This window comes from Pseudophryne corroboree, chromosome 5 (assembly GCF_028390025.1).
Source record: "Pseudophryne corroboree isolate aPseCor3 chromosome 5, aPseCor3.hap2, whole genome shotgun sequence".
Taxonomy (NCBI): Eukaryota; Metazoa; Chordata; class Amphibia; order Anura; family Myobatrachidae; genus Pseudophryne; species Pseudophryne corroboree.
In genome coordinates this window covers 353,988,252-354,005,685 of record NC_086448.1, presented here as the reverse complement: position 1 = coordinate 354,005,685, position 17,434 = coordinate 353,988,252, and positions in this window count along the sequence as shown.

Here is a 17,434-nt window from a genome sequence, read left to right as displayed (position 1 = left end):
GGTGGGTAGGGACCACCGTTTAACATAGGCTTCGGTAATAAAGTTCCCAGCTGCTCCGGAATCCAGGAGGGCAATGACGTTCTGATAACGTTGAGCAATTTGAAGCGAGACTGGGAGATTACAATCTTGAGGAGATGGAGAGGAGATCATTACTCCTAGCCGGCCCTCTCCTTGGCGAGCTAGGATTTGGAGTTTCCCGGACGTTTGGGACAGGCATTAATAGTGTGAGACGGAGCTGCACAATACAGACAGAGAGACTCAGAGAGACGTCTTCGGCGCTCAGCAGGAGTTAAACGGGAACGGCCAATTTGCATGGGTTCATCTTTAGTTGGTGACAGTTGGCGAGGAGGAGGAGCAGAAGATTTTGGAGCAGATGATCTTTCACGCTCAGTTGCTCTCTCTCTGAAACGTAAGTCAACTTTCGTACAAAGTGAGATTAGCTCATCTAACTTGGAGGGTAAGTCTCTGGTAGCTAACTCATCTTTAATACGCTCGGATAAACCATGCCAGAATGCAGCATACAGGGCCTCGTCGTTCCATGCCAGTTCAGATGCCAGAATCTGGAACTGTATAAGATATTGTCCTACAGTACGTGATCAATGGCGTAAACGGAGAATCTCAGACGAAGCTGAAGTTACCCGGCCTGGCTCGTCGAAGATGCGCCTGAATGTTGACACGAATGCAGTGTAAGAAGATAGCAGGGTGTCGGACCTCTCCCATAACGGTGATGCCCAGTCGAGGGCTGAGCCACTGAGAAGAGAGATGATGTAGGCAATTTTTGTACGGTCACTGGGAAAATTGCCAGGTTGTAGCTCAAACTGAATCTCACACTGGTTGAGAAATCCCCTGCAGAATCTTGGAGATCCGTCAAATTTTGCTGGCGTTGGAAGATGAAGACGTGGAGCAGAAACGGGTAAGGTGGGTGGGGTTATAGTTGGAGTCACGGTGGTTGACGCCCCAGATGCGCCTGATCCACTGAGAGTTGTCTGAATCCCATCCAGCCGAGTAGAGAGATCCTGGAGACAGCGGATGATGTGGCCCTGTGCAGCCTCCTGATGTTCAAGTCGGGCTGCCAGTTCTTGCATCGGCCTGGCCGCTTGATCCTGGTCTCCGGCTGGATTCATTTGGTCAGTGCTTACTGTCACAACTGAGGGCCTGAGCTGACGGAAGGCAGCCTCAGTTGTAGGGGCTGAGATGTACCGGAACCTGGGAGGTTGTATCAGACCCCTGGACATGTAAGTAACATGAAGAGAAACCGCCCGAAGGCGTGACCACGACAACTTGAGTAAAAGTCAATGATATTTATTTATGACAAACTCCATGCATCACAGTAGCAGTAAAAAGAAACATAAAAATCAGCAGAGAAATAATAATACAGTTCCTGGGTACTACAGGGTGGCAGGGGCCACAGAGCTCTGGTGGTATGAGACAGTTCTTATTATCTGCAAGTTGGAAAGTCCTTACCAGGCTCAACTGTAGCAATGAGGAAAGCCCAGGGTCGTACCAGCTGGTGTTCCAGGGAAAGCTGGACTGCTGTAGATAAAATGCTGCTGTGGGTACTGGTTAGAACCAGACAGGTGTTGGCACGGAGTGGATACTGGCTGGAACCAGTTAAATAATAAATAAAGCTTGAGAGCGATGCAATATAGATGAAATGTAGAATTTGAGAGCGGAGAAATAATAAATACCGGTGGAGAGTGGTAAACTGCAGAAAGGACACCGGCTCTTTAAGAGAAGCTGTACACTGCTGGAAGCTGAGCTGGAAGCAGGTCATGTTGTAGCTGGAAACAGGTGAGTCCAGAATGGATCGGAGAGTCAGGCTACACCGCAGATGGAATGCTGGTGCGGGTCTCTATAGCAGAAGTCTGGAGACAGGAGCTGGAACCTGGAAGACAATCACAGGAGAGAGACAAACTGGAACTAGGTTTGACAACCAAAGCACTGACGCCTTCCTTGCTCAGGCACAACCTATTTATACCTGCAGCAAGGAAGGCATTGGCTAGGCAATTATGCAAATTAATAATACTGACAACGGATTGGTAGGAAAGATCAGCTGACAGAATCCAAGATGGCTGCGCCCATGCAGACACTTGGAGGGAAGTTTGGATTGTAATCCATGTGGTCTGGAAAACAGTAATGGCGGCGCCGGCCACCGGAGACAGGAGACGCCAGGCTGACAGATGCACATCCGACCACGCGGACACAGCGGAGGCCGCGGCTGACGTAATCGCCACTCTGAATGCAGAAGCTCAGGGACGGCGGCGGAGGCCGCGGGAGACGCCATGCCAGATGCATAAGGCGTTACTGTGACTGCGTCCAGAGAGACAGGAGAGGATGCGGGAATGTGCACATCAGGATAACAGATGGGATCCGGTCCTGGAGCGCTGAGCCAGCCTTAGGAGGCATCTGATAGGTAAGAAATGGCGTCCAGATACCCGGATCGTGACAGCACCCCCCCCTTTAGGAGTGGCCACAGGACACTTCTTTGGCTTTTGAGGAAACTTGGAATGGAATCTCCGGACCAAGGCAGGAGCATGGACATCAGAAGCATTGGTCCATGAACGTTCCTCAGGGCCATAACCCTTCCAGTCAATAAGATACTGAAGTTGACCGTAACGGTGACGTGAGTCCAGGATCTTGGCTACTTCATACTCAACGCCTCGTTGAGTTTGGACTTTCGGAGTTGGAGGAAGTGAGGAATGAAACCGATTCAAGATTAGCGGTTTCAACAGGGAAACATGGAATGTCCTGGGTATTTTTAAGAAGGGAGGCAACTGGAGTCTGTAAGCAACAGGATTGATGACTTGATCAATTTTAAAAGGACCGATGTAGCGAGGTGCAAACTTCATACTGGGAACTCTTAACCTCAAATTCTTCGTGGATAACCATACCCGATCACCCACCTTGAGAGCAGGAACTGCTCGACGCTTCTTATCCGCAAACTTCTTGTACCTGAACGATGCCTTGAGCAGAGCTGATCGTACGCTCTTCCAGATATTGGCAAACTGATGCAAGGTGATATCCACTGCGGGAACAGAAGTTGCTGGAAGCGGTTGGAACTCAGGGACTTTAGGGTGGAATCCAAAGTTGGTGAAGAATGGTGTTGAAGAAGATGAAGAATGATACTGGTTGTTATGACAGAACTCGGCCCAGGGAAGTAATTGAACCCAGTCATCTTGAGAGGAGGACACATAGATGCGGAGGAAGGACTCCAAGTCCTGATTCACCCTCTCAGTTTGACCATTGGTCTGAGGATGGTAAGCCGTGGAAAACTTTAGCTTGACTTGGAGGACTTGACATAAACTTCGCCAGAATTTGGCTGTGAATTGAACTCCTCGATCTGAGATAATTTCTTCTGGAAGACCGTGGAGTCGAAAGATCTCTTGTATGAATACTTGAGCCAACTTGGAAGCTGACGGAAGACCGGTAAGAGGAATGAAGTGTGCCATCTTGGTGAACCGGTCAACTACCACCCAGATGGTATTAAACTTGTTGCACATGGGCAAATCTGTAATAAAATCCATCGACAAATGGGTCCATGGTCGACGGGGAACAGATAGTGGAACCAGTTGCCCCGCAGGCGACTGGCGGGATACTTTATGTTGAGCACACTTTGGGCAAGATGCAATAAACTCCAAAACGTCCTTTTTCAGAGTTGGCCACCAATAGGACCTAGAGATAAACTCCAGGGTTTTTTGGATACCTGTATGTCCGGCAAAGCGGGAAGCATGGGCCCAATGCATGAGCTTCTTCCTTAGTGTCGGCTTCACAAAACTTTTCCCTAATGGGGGCGTAGAGTCCATCCCTACCGTGGAGAATGCCAACGGATTTATAATAGGATGCTTGTCTGAAGACTCTGACTCATTTTCTTGCTCCCATGAGCGGGAAAGGGCATCGGCCTTGCGATTCTGAGAGCCCGGACAGAACTGGAGTTTAAAGTCGAACCTGGAAAAGAAAAGTGCCCATCTGGCCTGGCGAGGGTTGAGACATTGTGCGCCTTTCAGATATAGAAGGTTCTTGTGGTCTGTAAGGATGGTGATTGAATGAGAAGCTCCCTCCAACAGATATCTCCACTCCTCTAGAGCGAGCTTGATGGCTAGCAACTCCTGGTCGCCAATGGCATAGTTGCGCTCCGCTGGGGAGAACTTCCGTGAGAAGAAACTGCAAGGATGTAAATGGCCATCTTTAGCCCTCTGAGATAACACCGCTCCTATTCCAACGGAGGAGGCATCCACCTCTAAGATGAAAGGAGAGTCGATGTCAGGCTGTTTCAGGACAGGCGCAGAGATGAACCTCTGTTTTAAAAGATGAAAAGCTTGCATGGCTTCTTCAGACCACTTGGACGGGTTAGCACCCTTCTTGGTGAAAGCAGTAATAGGCGTCACAATGGTGGAAAAGTCTCGTATAAACTTTCGGTAATAATTGGCGAACCCTAAGAACCTCTGGACCCCTTTGAGGGTTAAGGGTACCGGCCAATTCTGGATTGCTTGTAGTTTCTCAGGATCCATCTCTAGTCCGGAACCGGACACAATGTACCCTAGAAATGGAATGGACTTGACTTCAAAGACGCATTTCTCTAATTTGCAATAGAGATGATTGACACGGAGACGGGACAGAACCTCCTTTACCCAAAAACGATGTTCCTCTAAATTGTTGGCAAAAATGAGGATATCATCTAGATAGACCACGACATGACGGTATAGAATGTCTCTGAAAATCTCATTGACGAAATGCTGGAAGACAGCTGGAGCATTGCTCAATCCGAAGGGCATGACGAGGTACTCATAATGTCCGTCACGGGTGTTAAATGCGGTCTTCCACTCGTCACCCTCACGGATCCGGATGAGATTGTATGCACCTCTCAAGTCCAGCTTTGTAAAGATGGTAGCTCCGCTAACTCTGTCAAAGAGCTCAGTAATCAGGGGTAAAGGATAGCGGTTCTTGATGGTAATGTCGTTCAAACCTCTGTAGTCGATGCACGGCCGCAGACCACCATCTTTCTTTTTTACAAAAAAGAAGCCTGCGCCGGCTGGAGAAGAAGAAGGTCGAATGAACCCCTTTGCTAGGTTCTCTTTAATGTATTCCTCCATAGAATGCATCTCAGGCAGAGACAACGGATAAGTTCGGCCTCGAGGTGGAACCTTCCCTGGAACGAGATCAATCGGGCAGTCCCATTCTCTATGAGGAGGAAGGATATCAGCAGAAGCTTTACTGAACACATCCGTGAAATCTTGATATGGAGGAGGTGGAACATCAGACGACCTGGGGGAGGAAGAACAGACAGGCAACACTTTAAACAAACAAGTCTCAGCACAGGAGGGACCCCATGCCAGAATTTGCGTAGTCGTCCAATCAATTGTAGGATTGTGAAGACGGAGCCATGGAAGGCCCAGGACCACAGGATGTGTGGCTCTTGGAATCACTAAAAGTGAAATAAGTTCGGAATGAAGAACTCCCACTCTTAGACGAACTGGTAGAGTCCTTAGAGCAATAACTGTATCAAAAATTTTACTGCCATCCACGGCAGTTAAGGAAAAGGAGGAAGGAAGTCTCTCGGTGGGTAGGGACCACCGTTTAACATAGGCTTCGGTAATAAAGTTCCCAGCTGCTCCGGAATCCAGGAGGGCAATGACGTTCTGATAACGTTGAGCAATTTGAAGCGAGACTGGGAGATTACAATCTTGAGGAGATGGAGAGGAGATCATTACTCCTAGCCGGCCCTCTCCTTGGCGAGCTAGGATTTGGAGTTTCCCGGACGTTTGGGACAGGCATTAATAGTGTGAGACGGAGCTGCACAATACAGACAGAGAGACTCAGAGAGACGTCTTCGGCGCTCAGCAGGAGTTAAACGGGAACGGCCAATTTGCATGGGTTCATCTTTAGTTGGTGACAGTTGGCGAGGAGGAGGAGCAGAAGATTTTGGAGCAGATGATCTTTCACGCTCAGTTGCTCTCTCTCTGAAACGTAAGTCAACTTTCGTACAAAGTGAGATTAGCTCATCTAACTTGGAGGGTAAGTCTCTGGTAGCTAACTCATCTTTAATACGCTCGGATAAACCATGCCAGAATGCAGCATACAGGGCCTCGTCGTTCCATGCCAGTTCAGATGCCAGAATCTGGAACTGTATAAGATATTGTCCTACAGTACGTGATCCCTGGCGTAAACGGAGAATCTCAGACGAAGCTGAAGTTACCCGGCCTGGCTCGTCGAAGATGCGCCTGAATGTTGACACGAATGCAGTGTAAGAAGATAACAGGGTGTCGGACCTCTCCCATAACGGTGATGCCCAGTTGAGGGCTGAGCCACTGAGAAGAGAGATGATGTAGGCAATTTTTGTACGGTCACTGGGAAAATTGCCAGGTTGTAGCTCAAACTGAATCTCACACTGGTTGAGAAATCCCCTGCAGAATCTTGGAGATCCGTCAAATTTTGCTGGCGTTGGAAGATGAAGACGTGGAGCAGAAACAGGTAAGGTGGGTGGGGTTATAGTTGGAGTCACGGTGGTTGACGCCCCAGATGCGCCTGATCCACGGAGAATTGTCTGAATCCCATCCAGCCGAGTAGAGAGATCCTGGAGACAGCGGATGATGTGGCCCTGTGCAGCCTCCTGATGTTCAAGTCGGGCTGCCAGTTCTTGCATCGGCCTGGCCGCTTGATCCTGGTCTCCGGCTGGATTCATTTGGTCAGTGCTTACTGTCACAACTGAGGGCCTGAGCTGACGGAAGGCAGCCTCAGTTGTAGGGGCTGAGATGTACCGGAACCTGGGAGGTTGTATCAGACCCCTGGACATGTAAGTAACATGAAGAGAAACCGCCCGAAGGCGTGACCACGACAACTTGAGTAAAAGTCAATGATATTTATTTATGACAAACTCCATGCATCACAGTAGCAGTAAAAAGAAACATAAAAATCAGCAGAGAAATAATAATACAGTTCCTGGGTACTACAGGGTGGCAGGGGCCACAGAGCTCTGGTGGTATGAGACAGTTCTTATTATCTGCAAGTTGGAAAGTCCTTACCAGGCTCAACTGTAGCAATGAGGAAAGCCCAGGGTCGTACCAGCTGGTGTTCCAGGGAAAGCTGGACTGCTGTAGATAAAATGCTGCTGTGGGTACTGGTTAGAACCAGACAGGTGTTGGCACGGAGTGGATACTGGCTGGAACCAGTTAAATAATAAATAAAGCTTGAGAGCGATGCAATATAGATGAAATGTAGAATTTGAGAGCGGAGAAATAATAAATACCGGTGGAGAGTGGTAAACTGCAGAAAGGACACCGGCTCTTTAAGAGAAGCTGTACACTGCTGGAAGCTGAGCTGGAAGCAGGTCATGTTGTAGCTGGAAACAGGTGAGTCCAGAATGGATCGGAGAGTCAGGCTACACCGCAGATGGAATGCTGGTGCGGGTCTCTATAGCAGAAGTCTGGAGACAGGAGCTGGAACCTGGAAGACAATCACAGGAGAGAGACAAACTGGAACTAGGTTTGACAACCAAAGCACTGACGCCTTCCTTGCTCAGGCACAACCTATTTATATCTGCAGCAAGGAAGGCATTGGCTAGGCAATTATGCAAATTAATAATACTGACAACGGATTGGTAGGAAAGATCAGCTGACAGAATCCAAGATGGCTGCGCCCATGCAGACACTTGGAGGGAAGTTTGGATTGTAATCCATGTGGTCTGGAAAACAGTAATGGCGGCGCCGGCCACCGGAGACAGGAGACGCCAGGCTGACAGATGCACATCCGACCACGCGGACACAGCGGAGGCCGCGGCTGACGTAATCGCCACTCTGAATGCAGAAGCTCAGGGACGGCGGCGGAGGCCGCGGGAGACGCCATGCCAGATGTATAAGGCGTTACTGTGACTGCGTCCAGAGAGACAGGAGAGGATGCGGGAATGTGCACATCAGGATAACAGATGGGATCCGGTCCTGGAGCGCTGAGCCAGCCTTAGGAGGCATCTGATAGGTAAGAAATGGCGTCCAGATACCCGGATCGTGACAGGTCCTAGTGCCTGTCCACTCATTGGTCCTGCTGGTATCTCCCAGGCAACAGTATACCCTTTGTAGTACAAATTAAGGGGGTTCAGTTAAGAGTGTCACATATGTATGTATGTATGCGCTTTGAAGGGGAGCAGCCAATACTGGTGTGCGTAGGGGCAGCCGGACCCCTAAATCCGCCTCTGGTAAGTGGCAGGGCCATCATTTCATATGGGCACAGTGGGTACTTGTCCAAGGTCCCCAGGAGTCTAAGGGCCCTAGGCTGATAGCTTGGGGTCCCCTCTTTCCAGGGGTACTAGAATTTTGAAAATCGGTCCTGGGGAACCTGAGATATCTGACTTTTAAGTAGTGGTCCCCATCCAAGCCTGTTAATTGCTCTTTTCAGCCAGATATCTCTGGTTCTGTCTGACTTAGAGTTTTTTTCTGAGGGTACACTGCAAAAGCTGGGACTATCCCCTTTCAGTGGACACTGGCGGCTTGTCTATGTCCAGAATCAGAGATATCAGCCTTCCAGCAGCTTGTTCCTGCTCCAGCTCCATACACCTAGTATGCAGTTTTATATTTTCGTTGGTGAATTGCTCTGGCTCCTGAGCTCTGTTACCCGAGTTACCAAACACTCTAGTGTTTTATTGAAAGCTAAGAAATGTATTTCCAGGAACTGGAGATATCTGCAGTCAAGCAGACTGCCCTCTTATCAGAAAATGATGAATATTAAGCCCACTCCACTATCCACCCCTCCCCTTTGTATTAAACCCTGCCCTACCACCCTGGAAGTTATGTACCAGGGCCCCTTAATTCAGCCCAATGCCCCCCTCTACAGTTTAGTGTTCTCCCTCCTACCCCATCTCCCACGATCTGTGCAGTAAAAGAGTAATTATCAGAAATTACAGTTCCAGGTCCTACATGCTGAGCGCAAGATAGAACATCCCCTACCGCCATACATCAAAGCTGCAGCTGATAACACCCCCCACCCCTATTGCTGGAGGATGGGTAGGTTTGCTTTGCACAAGGGCCTACACTGCTGTTAAGGCGGCCCTGGTAATTAGAAGTCTGACTTACTACTTACATTAACATAGTGGAGTGTGACTTCATCTGCACTATTGCTTGCCCTATTATGTCTGTCTGTGACTTGCTTCTACCTTCAGAAGACAAATGGTGTTGATTTAAAACCTTGCTGGGACGCCTGTACTGGTAATTTACCATTATAAAAGAGAATGTTTCTCTGGAGATTGACTTGGATGCTGCTTTTTGTAACCACATCCTCTATAGCTGCTTTTTTATTGTAACTAACCCTCTAAATGCTTGCCTGTACCTGGCAACGGGATTGATTGGATAGTTTTATGGGTACAATATATATTTTTGTTTTTATGTAATTGTTTTTGACATTTGCCTTTTTACGATTTATTGTATATTATTGTTTTTTTATGGGAATGGCGGTGCATTATGGGTCTTAAGATCGGCTGAAACTATGGATATGGACATATTGGGAATTGTGTCTTTTCATTAAGGAAGGATATATGGATCCAGGCTTTTTAAATGTCACATCATGTTTTCATAGTAACCAATTTGGAACATTTTGTATAAAAAAGTACATTTTTATTAGATATACCACAGAGGATGCTGAATAATTAAGCTAGTAAGGACGTATATATTCAGTGTGGAATTTTATAGAGTGCTATGACATTTATTTACGAAGTTTAGGAAGAGAAATTGTGTGATAGGTGGATGTGATCATGTGATTAGACAGATAGGGTACATAAGCAAGGTTGGTTTGTTTGACTTTACACCCTGAGGAAGGAAGAAATTCTGAAACGCGTTGGTGGTCAAGGACTCCTGATGGTTGGTGTTTTACCCACTGCTATCTCCATTGGCTTTTTGAAGGATCGTTTTTGGTAACATCTTGGCAAATGGTTTTGTCCCAAACTGTTTTTTCCCGGGAGCAGAGTGGTGAGAAGCCTTTTTCCTTACAAACTTTCCATCAAAATCCTGGGGTTCAAAGTGGAATAAACCAACTTTTTATGAGATCAGGACTTTTTAATTTTTTAAGTGTTTGTTTCTAACTGTTGGGGTATCCATATGTTTTTATGGGAGAATAAAGAAAATCTCTTTTAATATACCCTTGGATATCACATGAATTACTGACTACATCCACCGGAGAGAACCATTGGAGTGTTGGATTAAAAGAAACCTTTGTATGCACATAGGGCCTATAATTTAGGTGTTACTCTATATGAGAGTTACTGAATGTATGTGAAGGGATCAGCAATCAGTTAAAAAGAAACCTTTATGTGAACGCATCTCACTGAATTACGGTGAGTTGAGAAGTTCCGGTGTCAGCAGCAACAAGGGTGTTGTATGCTACAATCTAACTGTTGTTTTACTATTCTTCTACGTATACGAGTACCATACAGATTGCCATGACCAGAAGATTATTGGGAGGTCTAGCAGCGCTTGAGGACCGTTCTTTTATTATTTGTATATTGTTGTTTTTTTGCTTATACAGGTTGAGTATCCCTTATCCAAAATGCTTGGGACCAGAGGTATTTTGGATATGGGATTTTTCCGTATTTTGGAATAATTGCATACCATAATGAGATATCTTGGTGATAGGACCCAAGTCTAAGCACAGAATGCATTTATGTTTCATATACACCTTATACACACAGCCTGAATGTAATTTTAGCCAATATTTTTAATAATTTTGTGTATTAAACAAAGTGTGTCTACATTCACACAATTCATTTATGTTTCATATACACCTTATACACACAGCCTGAAGGTCATTTAATACAATATTTTTAATAATTTTTTGTATTAAACAAAGTTTGTGTACATTGAGCCATCAAAAAACAAAGGTTTCACTATCTCACTCTCACTCAAAAAAGTCCGTATTTCGGAATATTCCGTATTTCGGAATATTTGGATATGGGATACTCAACCTGTATAAAAAAACTTTGTTGAATAATTCTGTGCCTTGTGTCATCACTTAATAAGTAGCATTTTTATTTTATTTTTAGATTAATTATTGCTTATTGGGAACTATCATAGCACAGGGATATTGGGCCTAATTCACAGTTGATTGCAGCAGCAAATTTGTTAGCATTTGGGCAAAACCAGAGGCGGGCTGGCTTGGGGGGCAGGGTGTCATGTGCCCCCCGGGCCACGCTACTGCCAAAAGTCATGGGCCGGCCGCCACCTTCCACTACACCAGCGGTGGCCAACCCATGGCTCTCGAGCCGCATGCAGCTCTTTCTATCTCCGCATGCTGCTCGTAAGCTCCCGTGGCACCTCCCGCTGCCCTAGTCTGCAGTGCCCGGCGCCAGCCTGTGAGCCAATCAGAGCTCGCGGACCGGCAGGGAATAAGGAGTCTTAGCTACTGGTCCGTGAACTCTGATTGGCTCACGTACCGGCGCCTAATTAGAGAGAATCAACGCCGCCAGAGAGTGGAGACTATGGTGCAGGAGAGGCGAACACTGCGCTCTCCTCCCCTCATAAGCAGCAGACTAAGCAGAGCAGCAGCTTGGCGGTGAGCAGCACTTGGGGGGGCGCAGCATGGGGACATGTGTATTTTACACTGGGGGCATATCTGGAACTGGGGTGATGTGTATCTGGCACTGGGGGCATATCTGGGACTGGGGTGACATGTGTTTCTGGCACTGGGGGCATATCTGGCACTGGAGGGACGTGTATCTCGCACTGGGGGCATATATGGCACTGGGGGGACATGTGTTTCTGGTACTGGGGGCATATCTGGCACTGGGGGGATGTGTATCTGGCACTGGGGGTATATCTGGCACTTGGGAGATGTGTAGCTGGCAGTGGTTGCATATCTGGCACTGGGGAGACATGTAGCTGACAGTGGGGGCATATTTGGCACTGGGGGCATATCTGGCACTGGGGAGACATGTGTATCTGGCACTGGGGGCATATCCGGCACTGGGGGGACATGTGTATCTTACACTGGGGGGACATGTATTTGGCAATGGGGGCATATCTGGCATTGGGGGGACATGTGTATCTGGCACTCGGGGGGATGTGTATCTGGCAGTGGAGGCATATCTGGCACTGGGGAGATGTGTAGCTAGCAGTGGGGGCATATCTGGAACTTGGGGCATATTTGGCACTAGGAGGACATGTGTATCTGGCACTGTGGGCATATCTGGCACTGGGGACATGTGTATCTGGCACTGGGGGCATATCTGGCACTGGGGGGACATGTGTATCTGGCACTGGGGGGATATGTATCTGGCAGTGGGGGCATATCTGGCACTGTGGAGATGTGTAGCTAGCAGTGGGGGCATATCTGGAACTTGGGGCATATTTGGCACTGGGAGGACATGTGTATCTGGCACTGTGGGCATATCTGGCACTGTGGGCATATCTGGCACTGGGGGACATGTGTATCTGGCACTGGGGGCATATCTGGCACTGGGGGGACATGTGTATCTTACATAGTTGGGGCATATCTGGCACTGGGGAGATGTGTATCTGGCAGTGGGGGCATATCTGGCACTATGGGGACATATATATATCTGGCACTGTGGGGGCATTTATGTATCTGGCACTATGGAGGAATATATGTATCTGGCACTGTGGGGACATATATGTATCTGGCACTGTGGGGGCATACTGTATATGTATTTGGCACTGTGGAGGCACCCATTTTTGGTGTTTTTATATGTATGTGGCACTGTACAGGGGCTTTATTTGTATGTTGCACAGTACAACATGACTAAAAATGGGGTTATGACACAAGGTCATACTTCTTCAAACATCAAACCGAATGGTGCGCGCATAAAAATGGGGTGTGGCTTTGTTACAACTATGCCACACCCCCATTTTTGATATGGCTCTTACCCTTGACTACAGATCTTTTCTGGCTCTTTGCCACTGGCTGGTTGGCCACCCCTGCACTACACAGCTCTGTTGAAGCCACGGCCACACTGACAAATTTATTATAAAGTATCTTTGGGATAATTTACACCAGGCCTAATTTTTTTTTATTAATAAATATATTTTAAACAAAAAAAAAACTCCATTTAAGATGACACCATTACTTATGGGCCAGTGCTCTGGACTTGCCCCCCAGGCTAAAAGTTGCCAGCCAGCCCCTGGGCAAAACCATGTGCACTGCAGGGGCAGATATAACATGTACAGAGAGAGTTAAAGGCCGTACTGATGTGGAGATTTCCCCAGAGTTGTGTGCTGAGCGGTCTAGCACAGACTGCTCAGCATACATCTCTCCTCCCGCTCAGCACAGTGCAATGTGCTGAGCGAAGGGGGGGGGGGACGACAAATGGGGGGCCGCTCATTTCACCCAGCGGTGAAATGAGCGACCTGCTAGACCAATCTAGCACCAGCGATAGCGTCGTGCTGGACAGTGAATCACTGTCACCGACACACCTACACATGGAGCGATGTTCAGCTAATTTCTAAGCAATCTAGTCAGATTGCTTAGAAATTAGCTGAACATAGCTTCGTGTGAACCCCCCTTTAGATTTGGGTGGGGTGTGTTCAAACTGAAATCTAAATTGCAGTATAAAAATAAAGCAGCCAGAATTTACCCTGCACAGAAACAAAATAACCCACCCAAATCTAACTCTCTCTACACATGTTATATCTGCCACACCTGCAGTGCACATGGGGGGTCATTCCGAGCCGATCGCTCGCTGCAGTTTATCGCAGCACAGCCATCGGGTCGGAACTGCACATGCGAAAGCGCCGCAGTTCGCCGGCGCATGCCAGACGGCCGAAGGCCGTCCTTGCCTAGTGATCGCCTCTAAGGCAGAGGCGGTCGCTGAGCGGGAAGAGGCTGAACGGCGGCATTAAGCCGCCGTTTAGGGGGCGCAGTCCGGCCAACGCAGGCATGGCCAGACCATTGGGGGGGGCCTGCGGTGGCTGTGTGACGCCACATGCACCTGCTGCGACCCGGGGCAGCAAAGAGATCCTCCCCGCCAGCCGCAGGAGCTGCGCTGGCCGGGAGTAACTCCTGAGATGCAAAAGCTCCGCCGCTGTGCGATGCTTTCGCATTTCTGCGGGGGAGGGGGGTGCGGCAATGACATGCGGGCGGACTTGTCCTGTGCTGGGCGTCCCCCTGCATGTCTGAGTGCCTGATCGTAGCTGTGCAAAATTTATGGCCCCCATGGTTTTGCCCAACTGCTAACAAATTTGCTGCTGCGATCAACTCTGAATTACCCCCATACTGAGTATCACTTGCAGCTGTGCAGCTGGATATTTCCCTTTAATTTGTTCTGTCACACAGCGCTGAGGGAAAGGAGTTTATTTTTTGTCTCTTTGGTTTATTCTTGTTTAATGTATGTAGTAGTATCCAAGTTCACATTATAACCACAGTACTCCCTTCATATTATTCCACCTTGTTGTGCTGCCATTTCACAATTTGCTACATCTTAGTGATGACATATTATGCCAAACAGTGTCCTCAGTTCACATTATGGCACACAGTGCCCCCAGTGCATATTATGGCACATTGAGGTTCCAGCAGTTCATATTATGCCATGTTGTACAGTCCCCAGTTCATTGATCACTATGTCCCCAGCTCACTTTACAAAGGCTGTAATCAAGGACAATGTTGAGCTTGCAGATTAGTTCAACTGTTCCCATGAGTATGAAATGAGAGCATGAGTGATGGATCGTATCAGTGTGCAACACTACTGGGAGAGTAACAGAGGCCGTCACCTACCGTATATGAGTTATTATTTTCAGAATGGTCTTAGGGCCACACACAATTGCATAGCGGCAATTTCATGAACTTGGTAGACAACGATATAACCCGGGTGAAAAACCACCTAAGTCTCTTTATCCCCTATGGAGCCCTCCGAACCTCCTCCTCCCTGGTGCTCCATGAATGGTAACTGGGTCCTGGGGGTCCAGCAACAGCCCGCTCCTTGGCCAGTCTGCTCTGCGACCCAAGGGTTCCATAATCTAACAGGGATTTTCCCGGGCCAGGGCTGTTGCTGGCCATAGGGTGACACACTACAAGACAGTGGCGCCAAAATCTCTGTCAGCAAGCCTGACAGGGTCAGCTAAAGTTCTACTAGAGGTCTCTCTTCTTTATATATAATGGGGGTATTACAAATGCCACTCAAACACCTAATGACACTAGTGCCAATGGTTGCCTACTCCTGATCTAGCACAATTGTGTTATTTCTTACAGAAGTATCAATATCACCAACATCAGACATACTGTATAGCTAACTCCCAAAATCTTGACCATGAAAGCTTACTTACTGTACACAAGTTTCCTACCAAGAGAATGCCTCCAGAATCCCATCACAATGGTTATAAGAATTTGAAATGGTTTGCAAGTCCAAAAATAATTATGGGGAAGATGTATGAATGGTCGTTATGAGGAAGAAGTGGTATCAGCGCACGTTATGTTACAGAGGTAGTACGTGCTACATTACAGGGGCACTATGCGCCCCTGTCCATATCGGCACTGGTGTCTAAAAGATAGCACACCGATATGCAGGGCAATGTATGAATAGTCAGCAATGCTGCCCATTCCGACAGCTGCAGCTATCAATTTCAACAGCTACAGGTGATATTGCCCTTTCTCCAAAGCAGGGATCGCACTGTTTCTGGTTGTGGAGACATCTGGACTCTAGGATGTACAGTAGATCTCGCATGAGTAGTGAGATCTCGCACATGCCCAGTGAGCCAACCAGGTGAGCCATCCAGGGGAGCGACACAGCGCATCAGCACTAGGTTGATGCGCTGTGGAGGGCCTGGCACGGATTCCCTGGGGGAGGGGGATGGGGGGAGTTTTCACTCTCCCTCTCCGGCAGCCGAGATGTTCTTACATCTCAGCGCTAGTGCTTCCCACTTCACCTTGGTAAAGAGGCGAAGTGGGAGAATATGTGCCAGTTTCAAACATCTGCCCCTATGTTTAGAGATGTGCAGCGGGCACTTTTCGTGTTTTGTGTTTTGGTTTTGAAACTGGATCCTTGCTCATGTTTTGGATCTGGATTGGTTTTGCCAAAAACACCCTTTCAGGTTTTGGTTTTGGTTTAGGATCTGGATGATTATTGAAAAAAACACAAAAACTGCTAAAATCACAGAATTTGGGGGAAATGTTGATCCTACGGTATTATTAACCTCAATAACATTCTTACATTCATTTCCACTCATTTCCAGTCTATTCTGAACACCTAAACACCTCCAAATATTGTTTTTAGTCCAAAAGGCTGCACCGAGGTAGCTGGGTGACTTTGCTATGCAACACAAGTGTGCAGCACAAACACCTGGCCCTTCTAGGAGTGGCACTGCAGTGTCAGACATGATGGCACTTTTAAAAACTAGGCCCCAAAGAGCACATTATGCAAAGAAGAAAAAGAGGTGCACTGAGGTCTTTGGGTGACTAAGCTAAGTTACCCAAGTGGGCGGCACAAACATCTGGCCCATCTAGGAGTGGCACTGCAGTGGCAGACAGGATGGCAGTTTTAAAAACTAAACCCCAAACAGCACATGATGCAAAAAAAAAAAAAATAAGAGGTGCAAGATGTAATTGTCCTTGGGCCCTCCCACCCACCCTTATGTTGTATAAACAGGACATGCAAACTTTAACAAACCAATCATTTCAGCGATAGGGTCTGCCACACAACTGCATCTGAAATGATTGGTTTGTTTGGGCCTCCACAAAAAAAAGAAGCAATTAATCCCCACACCAAAAAAAGAAGCAATTCATCTCTCCTTGCACAAACTGGCTCTATAGAGGCTAGATGTCGTCCTTATCCTCAGCCTCCAAACAGCTCATCATGCAAAAAAGAAAAAGAGGTGCAATGAGGTTGCTGGATGACTTTGCTAAGCGACACAAGTGTGCGGCACAAACACCTGGCCCATGTAGGAATGGCATTGCAGTGGCAGACAGGATGGCACTTTTAAAAACTAGGCCCTAAACAGCACATCATGCAAAGAAGAAAAATAGGTGCAATGAGGTAGCTAGATGACTTTACTAAGCGACACAAGTGCGCAGCACAAACACCTGGCTGATTAAGGTGTGGCAGTGCAGTGGCAGACAGGATGGTACTTTTAAAAACTAGGCCCAAAACAGCTCAACATGCAAAGAAGAAAAAGAGGTGCAATTAGGTAGCTAGATGACTAAGCTAAGTGACACAAGTGTGCGGCACAAACACCTGGCCCATCTAGGAGTGGCACTGCAGTGGCAGACAGGTTGGCACTTTTTTCCCCCCAATAATTATCAAACAGCTCATTATGCAAAGAAGAAAAAGAGGTGCAATGAGGTAGCTGGATGACTAAGCTAAGCGACACAAGTATTCTGCACAAACACCTGGCCCATCCTCTGAAGCATATAGAGTGTTGAATTCCACCTTGTTACAACCTCTTGCTTCAGGTGATGGCAGGGCAGGTTCAGGAGTGTTTGATGGTTCTCCAGTCTTCGGCACGTTGTGGCCGAA